General features: G+C 35.9%; 1 protein-coding gene across 2 annotated transcripts in view; it reads left to right on the top strand.

The window, feature by feature from the left end:
• Window positions 1-572: 572 nt before the first annotated feature.
• LOC141584822 (putative caspase recruitment domain-containing protein 17P) overlaps window positions 573-17078 on the top strand; it is a 30909-nt gene continuing 14403 nt past the window's right edge. For both annotated transcript variants that reach the window (XR_012518023.1, XM_074400499.1), the window contains exon 1: window positions 573-17078. This exon is cut by the window's right edge. The gene's annotated coding sequence lies outside the window, so the exon portion shown is untranslated.

Below are 17078 nucleotides of genomic sequence, written 5' to 3'. Positions count from 1 at the left end.
GTCAGAAAGAAAACCTTACTTATTTTGATTCCTTAGGGCCATGACCTGTTGAATTCCTCCTGGGAACAATGGATTTTAATAAGAACAATGGATAAAAAAACATTTCAGCACCATGAGATATATTTTACTCACAAATATTGCAATATATATATCAAATATTTATCTTATTAAAATTGAAATTCAGTTTAAGGCTATATTTGTTTTTAAAAATATTAAGCTATTCTTCACACTCTGCAATGAACTCAAACCAGCAAGAAAAAAGCAATCCCATCAAAAAGTGGGTTAAAGGTGTGAATAGACAATATAATTATATAACCATATATATGTTCTATATATATATAGATATATATTCTATATGTAGAATTATTATATATTTATAGAATGTATTATATAGATATATTATTATGTTGATTATATAGATATATAATATATTACATTAATATATATTCTACATATTGACATAATATATAATAATGTATTAATGGTATATCAATATAATATATATCTGTAATATATTAATATATTATATACAGTATATATAATCATTGAGTATATATTCTATATATTATAAATTATATAATATAGAATATATATTCAATATATTCAATATTAATATATAGAATCTTGATATATTCAATATTCAATTTCTGTATCTCAAAAGAAAATATACAAATGGCCAACAACATATAAAAAATGGTAAACATCAGTAATGATCAGGGACATGCAAATCAAAACCACAATGTGATGCCACCTTACTCCTGCAAGAATGGCAATAATCAAAAAATCAGAAAACCATAGATGTTGGCATGGATGCAGTGAAAATGAAGACTTTTATACTGTTGGTGGGAATGTAAACTAGTACAACCACTTTGTAAAACAGTGTGGAGATTTCTTAGAGATCTAAAAGTAGATCTACCATTTGACTCAGCAATCCCGCTACTTGGTATCTACACAAAAAAGGATACTTGCATATGCATTTTTTTAGCAGCACAATTTGCAATTGCAAAAATGTGAAACCAGCCCAAATGCCCATCAACTGAGAAGCGAATAAGGAAACTGTGATACATATTGTATAAGTGTGATACAATGGACTTTGGGGACTCGGGGGAAAAAGTTGTAAGGGTGTGAGGGATAAAAAACTACAAATTCTGTTCAATCTATACTGCTTGGCTTATGAGTGCACCAAAATCTCATAAATCACTACAAAAGAACTTAATCGTGTAACCCAATACCACCTATTCCTCAAAAACCTATGAAAATTAAAAGTAAAATAAAATAAAATTGAAATTCAGTTTAAGACTGTGTTTATCTTTAAAAATATTAAACAAATCTTTGATATTTTGTTTTATCTTTAAGATGAGAAAAATATTATCTATTCTCATCTCTAAATGTATTCAAATTACTTTGAAGAGTTCTTTAATTTTGACATCTTTTCCAATATGTTGCACGCTGTCGTCTCTCTGTTGTTGTAGTGAGCACTAAAACCTCGTGACCAAGTAACTTTGGGTCCAAGCAATGGACATTGCTGGTTATTGGTTAGTCATCTTTTTGGTAAAAAACATGACCCATTTGTGTCCTGTAACAGTTGGCAGTCATTTACAGAGTTGCTGATTGCTTGTCTCTTTGATTTCTCTTCCTGTGAAATAGAATGAAGGGAAAAGCATTAAGTGCTGTTAAAAACTGTGTAAAGTCCAGACTGTCCTTTTCTGGCAAAGAAATGCTACTTACTTCATTTATCTTGTGATTTGTGACAGCACTTCTTAGAGAGACCCAGTGGGTAAAGATTAAAGACCAAAATTAAAGAATCATTTGGCACTTTCTAAGTGAGACTATTACTTGTATTTTTAATATTTCTAATAAGCATTATTTATTAAAATTAATAATTTTAAAAGAGTAGTAGTCTACTAAAGGAATCCAGGTACCTTTTGTTACTGAGGAAAGGCAAAGCTGAAATTCTGACGTTCGTCTGTAAGAAGAAAGAAAGCCACTGTTGAACTGGAAATGATCAGCTGGAAAGAACTCCTCCCTCTCAGTAACCAATCAATTAATTGATAACACTCATTTGTTCATGCAGTCATTCATTCAACAAGTATACATGGGAGTTAATTGCAAGCTAGCATCAAATTTCTTTCAAGATGATAGTCCAATGAACAGTATATATAGGACTATGATATTTATCCTTGACCCTAAAGGATATTGCATGACAGACAGGATGGGAAGTGATGCAAAGGAGGACATAACTGTGTTTTACAAATTGTGTTCTCAGCCACCTTCCTTTGCCCTGCCCATGCCTTCCTCCAGTCTACATATTCAGCCCTGACATACACAAAGTAAGATTCTGTCTAGAAAAATCTGAATGCACAGTAACATTTTATCCGACGTGAAATGAAAATTTCAGCACCTTTCAGCAGTCAATAGTAATCAACAAAAAATAAGAATTCTTATAGGACATGACTATTCTCTCTACACAAAGCATTATGAGACTGAGATTTAGCAGTGGAGTAATTGAAATATTGAAAGCTTTTATTTGACCAAACATGAAGAAAGAAAATTGATATTTTTTCCTATTATAATCCAAATGTATGTTAAGTATGTTAAGTTACATGATCAGATGTCTTCAACACAATAACTGTGCAAAGTATTTTCACTATATTTACATATGAAATACAAGGCTCAGAAGGTATAAAATCAAACCAAATTTGAACTTGAGTATAAGCTCAAAGTTCATAAAATGATAACACCATAAAGGTCCTTATCAGATAACTTATCATGTTATGATATTACTTGTCCATATTTATGCAATTGGTTTTGGAAACCAAATTTCCTTAGAACTTGGTTATAAAACCAAATTATGAAAAAAATAAAAAATACTGGGAGAAATGGAGAAGAAATTCGAGATTTAAAATATTTAACTTTTAAAAATAATAAACAGGCAATTTTAACCAACTTAGCTACTTAGGTTGCTTTTGAGAAACCATATTTATTTATCATGAAGAGTACATTTTTGGAAGTAACACACTGCTGCTCACCCAGTCATGGCCTCTGTTCTACCAGATTTTTAGTCAGTGCTGACATCTTGGTCTTCAAAAGGAAAGGAAAAATGTCAGTTCTAAAGCTAATCCCAGTGTATTTTTTATGCATGTTTTTTAACCTTCTGATATTGGTATCTATTATGTTTTAGAGGACAGCTCACATTATACGAGTATAACTATTTTTCATGTTATATTAGCATCATACTGTGATATATTTACAGAATTCTTGGTCAAATATACAACAGAAAAATTACGGAGAATCTAAAGCATTATTTCTGTTGGTATACCAGATGCCAAAAATACTCACTCATTATGTAACAAAAATTAGAATATGAATGAAAAGAAGTAAATGTGAATGTTTTAACTTTCTTCTTTTGATCTGCTAAAACATGACTGTCTCTAACCCTGTATCCTTCCTGTTGGTCCTTGGTATTTCTTTTCCTCCTCTACCCAGCACTGAGTTTCTCTTAGGTCTTTTCTTCCCCTTATTGGAATTATTTTTGCAGTGTGCCTATTGATTTCTCTTACAGAGTATGTTTTATCATATTAATTTGATATCTTGTTCATTTCTATAGAGTTAATATTTCCTCTTTGATGTATAGCCTTCTTTTAGATTTTGCCCAAGGTCACACTGTAAATCTAGAATCCATACACATACAAAGTGTTATTATGATATTATAGTTATACAGTGTAAACCCATATTTTTTCTTATGTGCTGTGGAGATACAATTGAAATGACAAAGTGATGGATAGACAGTCACATTCCACTTTGTACTGATTATAGAAGCACCAACTCTAGGTTTCTTTTTGTTAGTGCTACCACGTATTTAGTAAACTCATTTAAATTACTTGTTTGTTTCCTTTACAGTTATTTCCATAACTAGAAAATTTTAAATGAATCTTAGTATTTTCATGAAATAATAAAATACAATGCTCTAAATAAATTAGGATCTATGAAAGGTGAGAAGAAAATCTAGGTCGCTAATTTTAGTTCATATCAAATTAAAGTGGCTTAGAGGCACTACAATGCTTTTTATTTCTCTCTATCTTTAGAAGCTCAAAAATCTTTACAATTTTTAGTTGATTCTTACACAAAACTTTTGTGGTAGACAGATGGCTTAGCCATCAGGAAGTCAAAAGATCAACCTGAATCACTAAACACCAATGAAAAAATAAAAGCAAATATGACTCTATTCTCTTTGTATTTCTTTCTATTTTGAAAATAAAGTTTTATAAAGTTTCTGATTTTGAAAATAAAATTCTCTAAAGTTATAATTACAGTATATCTAATCATTGTTTTCTGACTGCTTTATGCCTAGATGTTTTTACTTACTCAACCATAGATGAAGAATGGTAAGTGGAGAAAGGATGCTGTGAGCCTATTTTGTTAAGTTGCTAATTTTGGAATTGCTGCCCAAATGTGTTTAGCATTAATAAGTATACAGTATAACAGTGCTTGTATTTTTTTAAATTCAGTTTTATTATGTACTCTGTGCAGAACAATTAAAAGCACAAAAATGACAATATGTACATATACATAGTGGAAATCTAGGGGGCATTTCTATCCTATTTAAAATTTTTCCATAATTTTCACATTTTCCATGATGAAATGATATTGATTTGAGGTAATAAAAAGTACTTAAAGCTAGGCGTGGTGTCTCACACCTGTAATCCCAGCACTTTGGTAGGCCAAAGTGGGCTAATCACCAGAGGTCAGGAGTTTGAGACCAACCTGGCCAACATGGTAAAGCCTCATCTCTACTAAAAACACAAAAATTAGCTAGGCATGGTGGAGGGTGCTCATAATCCCAGCTACTTGGGAGGCTGAGGCAGGAGAACTGCTTGAACCTGGGAGGCGGAGGTTGCAGTGAGCCAAGACTGTGTCACTGCACTCCAGTCTGAGCTACAACAGCCAAACTGTCACCAAAAACAAACAAACAAACAAACAAACAAAAACCCAAACAAAACAAAACAAAGCAAAACAAAATTACTTAACCATAGCATCTTCTTTTATTAGAATTATTTCTAAAGCCCAGTATGGTGGCTCACACTTGTAGTCCTATCTGCCTTGGAAGGATCACTTGAGCCCAGAAGTTTGAGGCTGCAATGGGCTATGATTGAACCACTGCACTGCAGCCACAGTAATAAGGTGAGTCCATGTCAAAAAAGAAATTATTGCTAGTGATAACTTACCATAATCACCATAATTAGGAATGAATGTATACAGACACACACATTGTACTGAAATTTAAAAAGCATTTTATATCTGTTTATACATTTTATAAAATTTTCTACCCTGAATCTATCTTTTTATTCTTTAGGTTTTCCTTTTCTAAAATTTTAAATTTAACAAACCACACATAAAAGGTTAAAGCATAGTCTGACAAGAAATTCAGACAGGAGTAAAACATTGATAGTCCAGTCACTACATATAAGTAGAGAAACAAGAATGGGGTATATGTCATCCAAAGGATTTAATTTTGTGATCTCTGAAAGTGTTGTTGAGAAGCAGAAGGAAGAAAATCCTGTTGCTACACACACTGCTAAGTTGTCATCCAAACAGCCTTGTGTTGTGCAATCTCAATTGCTTTTTAAAGGAACATCCTGTTCAAATAATGATTATGTACTTCACATCCATCCTTATGTAAGAAAAGGTTTATTATGACTCATTTATTTTCTTGGAAAAACCTATCAACATCTCAATTTATGTTACATTGAGATAAATAAAGAATCACATTTGTAATATAAAAAAAGCCACAGCAGTACAGAATTTGCAATCAAACAGGTTAACACATTTTTTCCTCAAGAAAATGTTAATAGGTTTTCAAATCATTTCTTCGCCCACATCCACAGCATGAATCCTTATGTTCTCAGTTGGTTAAAATTGTATTTAGGCATGTGCAAGATAGTTGTGATCATTGAAAAAAAACATGGGCGACATTCAAATCTTCATTTTCATTATTATTATTGTTATTATTATTATTATTGTACTTTAGTTTCTGGGGTACATGTGCAGATCATGCAGGATTGTTGCATAGGTACACACATGGCAATGTGGTTTGCTACTGGTATTTCTCCCCATGTTATCCCTCCCCGACATCCCCAGGCACCCACTGTCCCTCCCGTGGCCCCCACAACAGACCCCAGTGTGATACTCCCCTCCCTGTCCATGTGTTCTCATTGTTCATCACCCACCTATGAGTGAGAACATGCAGTGTTTGATTTACTGTTCTTGTGTCAGTTTGCTGAGAATTATGGTTTCCAGATTCATCCATGTCCCTACTAAGGACACAAACACATCATTTTTTATGGCTGTATAGTATTCCATGATGTATATGTGCCACATTTTCCTTGTCCAGTCTATTGTTGATGGGCATTTGAGTTGGTTCCAGGACTTTGCTATTGTAAACAGTGCTGCTATGAACATACATGCATGTGTCTTTATAATAGAATGATTTGTAATCCTTTGGGCATATCCCCAGTAATGGGATTGCTGAGTCAAACAGAATTTCTATTTCTAGGTCCTTGAGGAAGTGCCACACTGTCTTCCACAATGGTTGAACTAGTTTACACTCCCACCAACAGTCTAAAAGTTTTCCTATTTCTCCACATCCTCTCCAGCATCTGTTGTCTACAGAATTTTTAATGATCACCATTCTAACTGGTGTGAGGTGGTATCTCAATGTGGTTTTGATTCACATTTCTCTAATAATCAGTGATGATGAGCATTTTTTCATATGTTTGTTGGTCTCATAGATGTCTTCTTTTGAAAAGTGTCTGTTCATATCCTTCTCTCACTTTTGGATGGGTTTGTTCATTTTTTCTTGTAAATCTGTTTTATTTCTTTGTAGATTCTGGATATTAGCCCTTTTTCAGATGAGTAGATTGCAAAAATTTTTTCCCATTCTGTTGATTGCCAGTTCACTCTAATGACTGTTTCTTTTGCTGTACAGAAGCTCTGGAGTTTAATTAGATCCCATTTGTCTATTTTGGCTTTTGTTGCCAATGCTTTTGATGTTTTAGTCATGATGTCCTTGACTATGCCTATGTCCTGAATGATACTCCCTAGGTTTTCTTCTAGGGATTTTATGGTGTTAGGCCTTATGTTTAAGTCCTTAATCCATTTGGAGTTAATTTTATTGTAAGGTGTCAGGAAGGGGTCCAGTTTCTGCTTTCTGCACACTGATAGCCAGTTTTCCCAACATCTTTTATTAAACAGGGAATCTTTTCCCCATTGCTTGTTTTTGTCAGGTTTGTCAAAGAGCAGATGGTTGTAGATATGTGACATTGCCTCCAAGGTCTCTGTTCTGTTCCACTGGTCTATATCTCTGTTTTGGCACCAGTATCATGCTGTTTTGATTACAATAGCCATGTAGTATAGTTTGAAATCAGGTAGCATGATGCGTCCGGCTTTGTTCTTTTTGCTTAGGATTGTCTTGGCTATGTAGGCTCTCTTTTGGTTCCATATGAAGTTTAAAGTGTTTTTTTGTTTGTTTGTTTTTTTTTTTTGTTTGTTTTGGTTTTTTTTCCAGTTCTGTGAAGGTCATTGGTAGCTTGATGGGTATAGCATGTAATCTATAAATTACTTTAGGCAGTGTGAACATTTTCATGATATTGATTCTTCCTAACCATGACCATGGAATGTTTCTACATCTGTTTGTGTCCTCTCTTATTTCCTTGAGCAGTGGTTTGTAGTTATCCTTGAAGAGGTCCTTCACATCCTTTGTTAGTTGTATTCCTAAGTATTTTACTCTCTTTGTAGCAATTGTGAATGGGAGTTTGCTCATGATCTGGCTCTCTGTTAGTCTGTTATTGGTATATAGAAATGCTTGTAATTTCTGCACATTGATTTTGTATCCTGAGACTGCTGAGGTTGCTTATCAGGTTAAGGAGGTTTTGGGCTGAGATGATAGGGTCTTCTAAATATACAATCATGTTATCTGCAAATAGAGGCAATTTCACTTCCTCTTTTCCTCATCGAACACCCTTTATATTTTTTTTCTTGCCTAACTGCTCTGGCTAGAACTTCCACTATTATATTCGATAGGAGTGGTGAGAGACGGCAACCTTGTCTAGTGCTGGATTTCAAAGGGAATGCTTCCAGTTTTTGCCCATTCAATATGATATGGGCTGTAGGTCTGTCATAAATAGCTTTTATTGTTTTGAGATATGTTCCTTCCACAACTCGTTTATTGAGAGTTTTTAGCATAAAAGACTGTTGAATTTTGTCAAAGGCTAGATCGGACTCCAATTAACTCTATCATTTGGAAAGGACACCAAGTCAGCCAATTTTTATTAATTAGGGTATGTCAGAGACTTGCGTCTTGACAGCAACCTAGAATTCTCTCCAAGTATGTTTCACTACCTCTTTTAAAGGTGGAATGCAGTAGTCACTAACTATATCTTGGAGTCCAATATATTGTTTCCATATTCCGTTGGTCAGGTAACAGACCATTCAGTCACCCATTTTAACCCAGCATTTTTTACTGTTACACCCTAGTTCTTGCATTTAAGACCATAGGTTACAGTATCCTGTGCTTTCCTTGTTATTGTGACACACCTCTTAGATTCTTTTCTCCTGCTTGGCACTCAAGAGCTATTTTCTATTTGATATATTTCCCTTTTACAAACCTTAGAAATACCTTGGGATTCTCAATAGTGCAGGTAAAAAGATATATGACAAGTTTTTTTATTGGTCACTTTAAGGATGGAGCTGAGCAAAGACAGGCTGATCTGCTTATTCCTTTCAATTCTCCAATTATATGTCTTGTTTCTTTTTTTTCCTTTTTAAATGTCAACATATTGCCTTTGGTGGGTCAAAGAAATATTGTAATAATGGCAAGATCATAATGAAACAAACTGCCAATGATACATGGTATGTACAATCTTGGGATTCAGTTGCAATTGAAAGAATGTTACATCAAGTGAGCAACAATTCACAGGTTCAATAAAGTGTGTGGATGTAAAGAAGACATGGGTCATACTACTATGTGAATTAAATGAGAAGACACAATCAACAAACTGCGAGGAAACTGGGGACCAGTTGGGGTCTATTTGGGTGTTCATGGCATCTCTTTCTCTCAACCAATCACCTTGCTATCATGTAAGAAGAAGAGAGACACTGTCTCTCCTTAGGTTCTCATTTTCTCATCCGGAATGAGTCATAATCGTTTATCTAGGAGGAGAACCTGTTACAAGATCCTTTGGGGGCTGGCGTCTGGGGTTCTCTGATCTGAACCAGCTCTTTCTCAAAGTTGCTACTCCCACAAAATAAATAGAACTCCACTGGCATTCTAAATACTATCAACCATTCCTTTTCTTTAATCCTTGGTATGAAAACAATGAGCTGCATCCCTAATATGCACAAAATGTTCCTGGAGAATAAAAGGCCTCTTCCTATCTGATCTGACTCAATCAATTTCCTCTGTGTTCATCTGATTGCAATTAATATCTTCTTTCCACTTTTTTTTTATTCCCAAAAACTCAAAGAATTGAGCATCTTTATCCCTTTATCCCTTCAAGAACAGAGTATTACTGTGAAACAGGTAACTGAGGCTTGAGATCTCTCTCTGCTGTTAATTTTTGAGGGATTTTCTACGTTACCTAAACTCACAGTTTTCTTATCTGTGATATGAGGATAATAAAAATATTTGTACCATAGAAATGTTGTGAATATTATATAAAATAATATCTGTAAAATATTGGCATAAGGTTTGGCATATAATATGAGCTCAAAAACAATTAGCTAGTAATTCCCATAGAGAATAATTGTGAAGTGCTCTGAATCTGGCTTGTCCCATAGTAGACTGGCTTAGTGTTCATTTCTAGTCAGCGGTTCCTCTGCATTGTATTTCCTTCCAGTGGATTGCATATCCAGATCCTGTTGAACTTAGGAGGCTTCATGCTTTGATCAGTGAAATGTGAGTGGAAATTATGGGTATAACTTCAAAAAAGCTTTAAGTGCCAGTGCATAGTTAGTAAAATACACATATTTTTTTCTTTTTCATGATGACCAAGAGTATTCCAGGAAGAGGCTACTCCTTCATCCTGGGTTCCAGAGTAAGGATGTCATGGTAGTCATCACAAACCCCCGTGGACACAGAGTATGAGTAAGAAGTAAACCATTGGGAGGTTTTGAAGTTATTTGTTTCTGCAGAGTTGTCGAGTAGATAATTCAGCTTGGCCAGGTCTTTCCCTTGAGGTCCAATTCCTTGATTTGATGTTTATAATCAGTTGGGATCTTCTCTTTTCGTATACTTCCAAGGATTTTTTAAATTTTCTTGTCACCCATTCACATCACCATATAAATATATTTTTGCTCTCCCTGGGCCATAGTTTGTATCTTCAGATATGACAAGGAACTAATGTGATAAACCGATTTATTACAAGATAAAAGAGCTAAAGGAGGCCTTGTTAAGTAGCAGTGATTTCTCTAGACCGTGATTGTTGCCTAATTGTTAATAATTTCTTGCAATCACTCTAAGTAAAAAGGAAGAGCAACTTGAATCCTGAAACTGGAATGTAGAGAATCTGATTTGGATTCAGGAGTGCATGAAGGTTTGTATAAATCGTAATTCCCCAGGATGTCAGTGATAATATCTTTAGCCTGTTTGATAGCTCTACCTCCTTGTAAGATGCCTTTCTATGTGATGAAGGAGTACCAATTTACAGGTCAAGTCTCAAAACTATTACTTTAAGAAACTGGTAGATAGGTGTTAGCCAGGATATCAATGGCAAAATCCAACCACAGTATTCATTCTATGCCCACATTAATGTAAAGTCTTGATTAACTTTGTATCAAAATATACTAAAATTTAATCTAAGCTTCACCTTTATAAAACTTTCCAATTCTTGGTTAAAGAAAATGTGTCACATATACATCATGGAACACTATGCAGCCATAGAAAATGAAATAATGTCTTTTGCAGAAATATATATGCAGCTGGAAGGCATTATTCCAAGTTAATTAATGCAGAAGCAGAAAACCAAATACTGCAGATTTTCACATATAAGTGCAAGCAAAACATGGGTACTCATGGACATAAAGATGGCAACAATAGAAAATGGGGACTACTAGAAAGGAGAGGAAGTGAAAGGACTAGAGGTAAAAAACTAACCAATAGGTACTATACTCACTACCTGGGTGTTGGGATTATTTGTAACCCAGACATCAACATTAAGAAATATACCCAGGTAACAAACCTGCACATGTACCCCAAAAATCTAAAATAAAAATTAGGAAAAAAATGATCATTTAACAATATAAAATAAAAATAAAAACATTTCCTCTCTCAAAAAAAAATCTTGCCAGTCTTCACAACTCAATAAAAAATTGTGAGAATTTTATGATGCCTACCACAGTGCACAGGAACTTCTGCTAATTTCTTTTCCCTATAAAGGGAATGTTCTAGTGACACGAAAGTCATGCTTCTCTGGAAGGAGCTAAAAATTATGCCCCAGGTTTATATTTCACAGATGGTTACTCCATTTCCCTATACGATTTGGGAACTGTGAGAGGGCAGGGATGTAGAAAATGGTGTTGTATAAAGGCCATGGATAAGATGATGTATCGTTTTTGTACTAAACTGGGATAAATTTGAGTGTTAAAATGCAAGCTTATCCAGCAGAACACTAGGGCAACTGCTACATCAGGACACATGCATATTCTATTCATAGAGAATATAGGAATGGGATTAGAGCTGACAGAATAACTAGAAAAATTTCTTTGGGTGACAAAGTCACTTAACAATCTACTACCACTTCAAGTTGCCAGAGATAAACCTGTCAGGAACTTTCCAAGACTGTGACAAAGACTGTGATCATCTCCCCACCATCCATCTCCTATTTTTCTATAGAAACAGAACTATCCCATCTTTCTCATAATTAGTCTTGCTTAAAATTGGACTTTCCTACAACCTACTTCTCAAGTCATAAACTTCCTGACATAGGAATTGTACAAAATAGAGGGCTACATCAGGGTCACCTGGGTATTCCTCTCAAAGTTTACTTACCTGAAAAGGAGATTAATAATAAAAATACTTGGCTGATTTATTAAATCAGCTTTTGTGAATACATAACATTCAGTATATATTGTAATGTTCCTTGCAATTTGAAGCCAATAATGCTAACAGACAAAAACCAGGAATGCCTGAATGCAGCCAAAGCCACTGTCACATCTTCTTCTTCCTGTGAGATTGCCAAATGAGATACATACCCAGGAAACGATGCAAGAAACCTACTTGCTGCTTCTTCAATCAAGCTTTCCTCTGGAGGAGAAAGCAGAGCCAAGGCCAGGTGGGCCTGAACAATAGCTCTCTGCCAGCTCTTTGGTAAAGCCTGTTTCCTCCACATGCTGGCATGATTGCCTCCAACACAAACATCTCGTTTACCAACTTAAAGTCTCCCTACATGATGATGTAAGCTTGAGTAGATAATGGCAGTGGTGTAACAAGAGTGCAGCTTCCCTTTCACCTCTTGAGAGGATACCTGAGCAGACTGTCCTGGGGAAAGCCACAGGATAAGAGGGTCCAGGGTAAAACTCCACGTGGATATACCACGCCTGACCTGCTCTGCATAGACCCCTACTTCCAGTGAGTTCTGACCCAATTCATAGCCTCTTGTATCTAGTGCCCATGTTCAGTTTCTCTTCAGGATCCTGTCCCCTTTCTAAGATGCTGATGCTGCAGATTGCCTTAGCCAAGGAACAGAAAGGAAGACACACATCTTCAGCCACTGCTTCATTCTAGAAGAACTGTTGGAAGTCAATGGAAGGAAGAGAGAGATGCTCAAAGGGAAACCTGAGAGCTGTTTCCGAAGGAATTTTTCAGTCTTTCAGCAGTCTGACCACTTCTCTCCTGCCTCCCCTGCTTGAACCCGCTGTATAGATTCAGGGAGCCAAGCCAACACAAGGGAGCTCAAGCACAATTCCTTACCTTCTTATTTTGTTAGCCCAGTCAGCGGGAGCCTGGCAAACTCGCAGAGAGAGTTGACAAAGTAAGCGCTTACCTTTTGGCCAAGGGTTAAATTTCTCAAATGGGTTATATCAACACAATACTCAGTTACATATGTATATTTCCAAAGTGTCCAAGGTTTTTAATTTATTATTATTATTATTATTATTATTATTATTTGAGACGGAGTTTTCACTCTCGTTACCCAGTCTGGAGTACAATGGCACGATCTCGGCTCACCGCAACCTCCGCCTCCCGGGTTCAGGCAATTCTCCTGCCTCAGCCTCCTGAGTAGCTGGGATTACAGGCACGCACTACCATGCCCAGCTAATTTTTTGTATTTTTAGTAGAGACGCAGTTTCACCATGTTGACCAGGATGGTCTCGATCTCTCGACCTCGTGATCCACCCGCCTCAGCCTCCCAAAGTGCTGGGATTACAGGCTTGAGCCACCGCGCCCGGCGTGTCCAAGGTTTTTAATGTGGTACGAAGGTTTTTGGATCTGAAAAATAAAAAAAAAAGAATAGAGGATAGGTTAAAGGGTTTGAGCCCACAGTCAGGTTAAACTGTGCACAGAAATCCTAGACACAATCATGCTAAACAAACAAACAACCATACAAACAAAACAAAACAAAACAAAACAAAAAAACCCTCTAGCTGGTTGCCGTGGCTCTCGCCTGTAATTTCCAGCACTTTGGGAGGCGAAGGTGGGTGGATCACCTGAGGTCAAGTTTTGCGAACATGGCAAAACTCCATCTCTAGTAAAAATACAAAATTAGCTGGGCTTGATGGTGTGTGTCTGTAATCCCAGCCACTCGGGCGGCTGAGGCAGGAGAATCGTTTGAACCCAGGGGCAGAAGTTGCAGTGACCCAAGATCACACCATTGCACTCTACCCTAGCCAACGAGAGCAAAACTTTGTCTCAAAAAAAAAAAAAAAAAAAAGAAAGAAAGAAAGAAAGAAAGAAAAAGAAAAAGAAAAAAAACTCAGGAGTTGGGCAAAGCATCAGTTACAACCCGAAGAAAGAGCACCAGAATGAAAGGGCAAACTTGAGTCCCAGGAAGGGACTGTCGGATATAGGACAGAATGCGAAATACTTCTGAATGCTGTTTCTCTAGTAGAGGAGGGGACTGATTGTTGCTCTACCACAAACTTGGGCAGAGACCAGGGCATACTGGCTTTCTCATCAGGACATATCGTAATCCACAATAATGCTGTCTTCTTTAAGTTGGAAGACTGTGAAACATCGAGATTGCAATAACTGATCCACTTAAAACTTTTCAGTAAAGCCTGAAAAGATTTGGCAATTCTTACTATTACTGTGGTTGTACATCATGTGATTCTTAACTAGATTTTGTAAATGTTGAATATTACAAGACTGCAATAATAAACATCTACATTTACCCAATTAGTTAGAGTGAAGTGAAATATTCAAGCTAACTAGCTAAAAAGACAGAGTAATGCTCATGCCCATGAAAATTTAAAGGGATGTTTTCCACAAAATCTTACAGGTTCTTATTTGATTGTTTTCATCATAGCCTTTGTTTTGACCCAACCCTGTGACAATTGCTGTGATATTTCAAGTGGTTTAAGTTTACGAAAGACTTTTTTTTTAAACTTGGAGGATGTTAGTATTTTTAAGCAATTAATACTTAGGTTAACATCAGGAAAAAAATACCACCTATACTTGTACAATTTGAGACCACAAAGGAGACGCGTGCTGAGAAAGGACTATTTACTTATATTATTTATACTTTTCTAAAAGGGGCATTGGAAGCTTTCTGTCATTTATTTATTCAATCATTCCTTTATCGTCATGCATCACTTAATGACAGGCATGTGTTTCAGAAAAATATAATTAAGTGATTTCATTATTGTGCAAGTATCATGGCATGCACAGCCTATTACACACCAAGGCTAAAATCCGACAGAAAATGATAAATAAGCAAATAAGTGGAAAAGTAAATGAATAAATAGGTGTTCCCAAGTTTGAGGGAAATTATGGAATTATGGCTTGGTATGACTATGTGTAACTTGATAGATCTAGTAGAGCAGAAAATAGGGGAAATGGGCTAACGAGCTTTCATTCATATTACCACAAGGTCAAACAAAACAGAATTGAATTGAAGACATAAACATTAACTCATGGCCCCTTTGAGAGAAGAAAAAAATGTTCTGTTTCAGGATTGGCTAATCATACTGCTTCACTGTACTGTACATATTCGTGTAAAAATTACAAGATGTATTTCTATAGGCATCTAAATAAATTGGAAGCATCAAAATTTTTTTTCTCTAACACTGTTCCTCACCAAATTTAATCAGGGCTCATTGCAAAGTAGCTATTTCCATATTTGGGGAAAAGGAAATCAATATAACCCGGAAACATTTCCCACCCCCTCAAGAAGCCAATAATTATTTACAGAGCTTGAAGTTCGGGAAACTATCTTTTAAAAAGTAGGCTAGGAGAGGTGGTTCCTGCCTGCAATCCCAGCACTTTGGGAGGCCGAGGTGGGTGAATCACCTGAGGTCAGGAGTTTGAGACCAGCCTGGCCAACATGGAAAAAATCCTGTCTCTGCTAAAAATGCAAAATTTAGCTGGGTGTGGTGGCAGGCACATGTAACCCCAGCTACTCGGGAGGCTAAACCAGGAGAATCTTGAACCCTAAGGTGGAGGTTGCAGTGAGCCAAGATCACACCACTGTATTCCAGACTGGGTGAGAGAAAGAGATGCTGTCTCAATAAATAAATAAATAGTAAAAATATTAGGTAGCTAATGGTTCTAATATGAATAATTTAAATCCTCAAGATATCTGAATGTCTGGAAGTCTATGGAGGTTTTCAAAACAGACAGATGTATATTTTTGCCTGCTTTTGCATGGAAAGTTGATTGCTGTATCTAATAACATGACTCAGTGGAGGGTGGGAGATAAGGGGAATCAATTTTTAATTGTGATCTTCATACCAAACTCAGTAGGAGAATGCCCTAGGTGAAAGAGCATAAAGTCAAAGATGCTTAGAGACAAGGGATTGTTGAAGCAAGCCAGTTATGGCTACAATGTTAACTGTATTATTCCAAACATGCAGTACGAATTTGTCCCCCTCTCAAAAAATGGTAAAAAAAAAAAATCAGAATCGAGGGGTGGAAGGTGAGATAAAACTCTAATTTTGGAATGTGATATTAAACAAGCTGATTCTGATTTAAGAAACAAAGTCCTGACATTTGTAAACATGTTTTTAAATGGCACTGCATAGACTTTTAGTTTAAATCTTCCAAGTGCAAGTAGTAGCCTAAATCTACATTTTAAAATGCAGTATTCATCAAGAAATTGGCTTCTTCTTTAAGTGTGGTAGGATCCTACTTTGGAGGGACAAGACAGAATTTCTGTAGTTGCTTTCAACTGTTTGTTTTTGTATAGCTGCCTTCATGCACAACATAGTATAACCTTGGCTGAATAAACTGGGACTTTATCCCAAGTGAAGGTGTGAGTTTGGGTGTTTTATTTCTTCCCATCTATATACTAGCCCAATTGCAATTAAGAACTTTCATCTATGGTAGACTTTAATACAATGCTAAAGCCTAAGACAAAAAGATCTTTTGTTCTTTTTAAGGCAATAACTGGTTGCAGAGACAGAGGTGTGAGAATACCCAGCACATGTGTCCAAAAAAAGGGAAGCCATGAGTTAGTCAGTCTGCCTTCCAAGAAGTCGTGGACACTCACTCCACTCACCACTGCTGAAACATGGAATGAGAAAATTAAGAGCATTTATGCAGAAATGACCTAAGTCAGCTATGCCTTCCGATCTGCTGCACTTTTCCCTGTTCCTCTGGGCTCATTGAAGGAGAATGGTGAAGGAAGCTTCACTCTCAAGACAAAGTCACTTTCTTAAACCATTAGTGCGTGTGGTTACATTAATGCTCTAGAGCCCTATGTCAGAATAATAATTATTTTAAAAAACTATGAAAAGAGAGAGAGAAAGAACTAAAATTGGATTCATTGGAACGCTGGGTAAAGTTTCTAGATGTATGTTATTTGCAACCCATGAAATTAAACTTAAGGAGGACACAGTCAAATATTTAATTGTATCATTAGCTTTAT

This window comes from Saimiri boliviensis, chromosome 6, assembly GCF_048565385.1.
Source record: "Saimiri boliviensis isolate mSaiBol1 chromosome 6, mSaiBol1.pri, whole genome shotgun sequence".
Lineage (NCBI taxonomy): Eukaryota > Metazoa > Chordata > Mammalia > Primates > Cebidae > Saimiri > Saimiri boliviensis.
The sequence above is the reverse complement of the archived record's forward strand: the minus strand, read 5'-3'. Positions and strand labels throughout refer to the sequence as shown.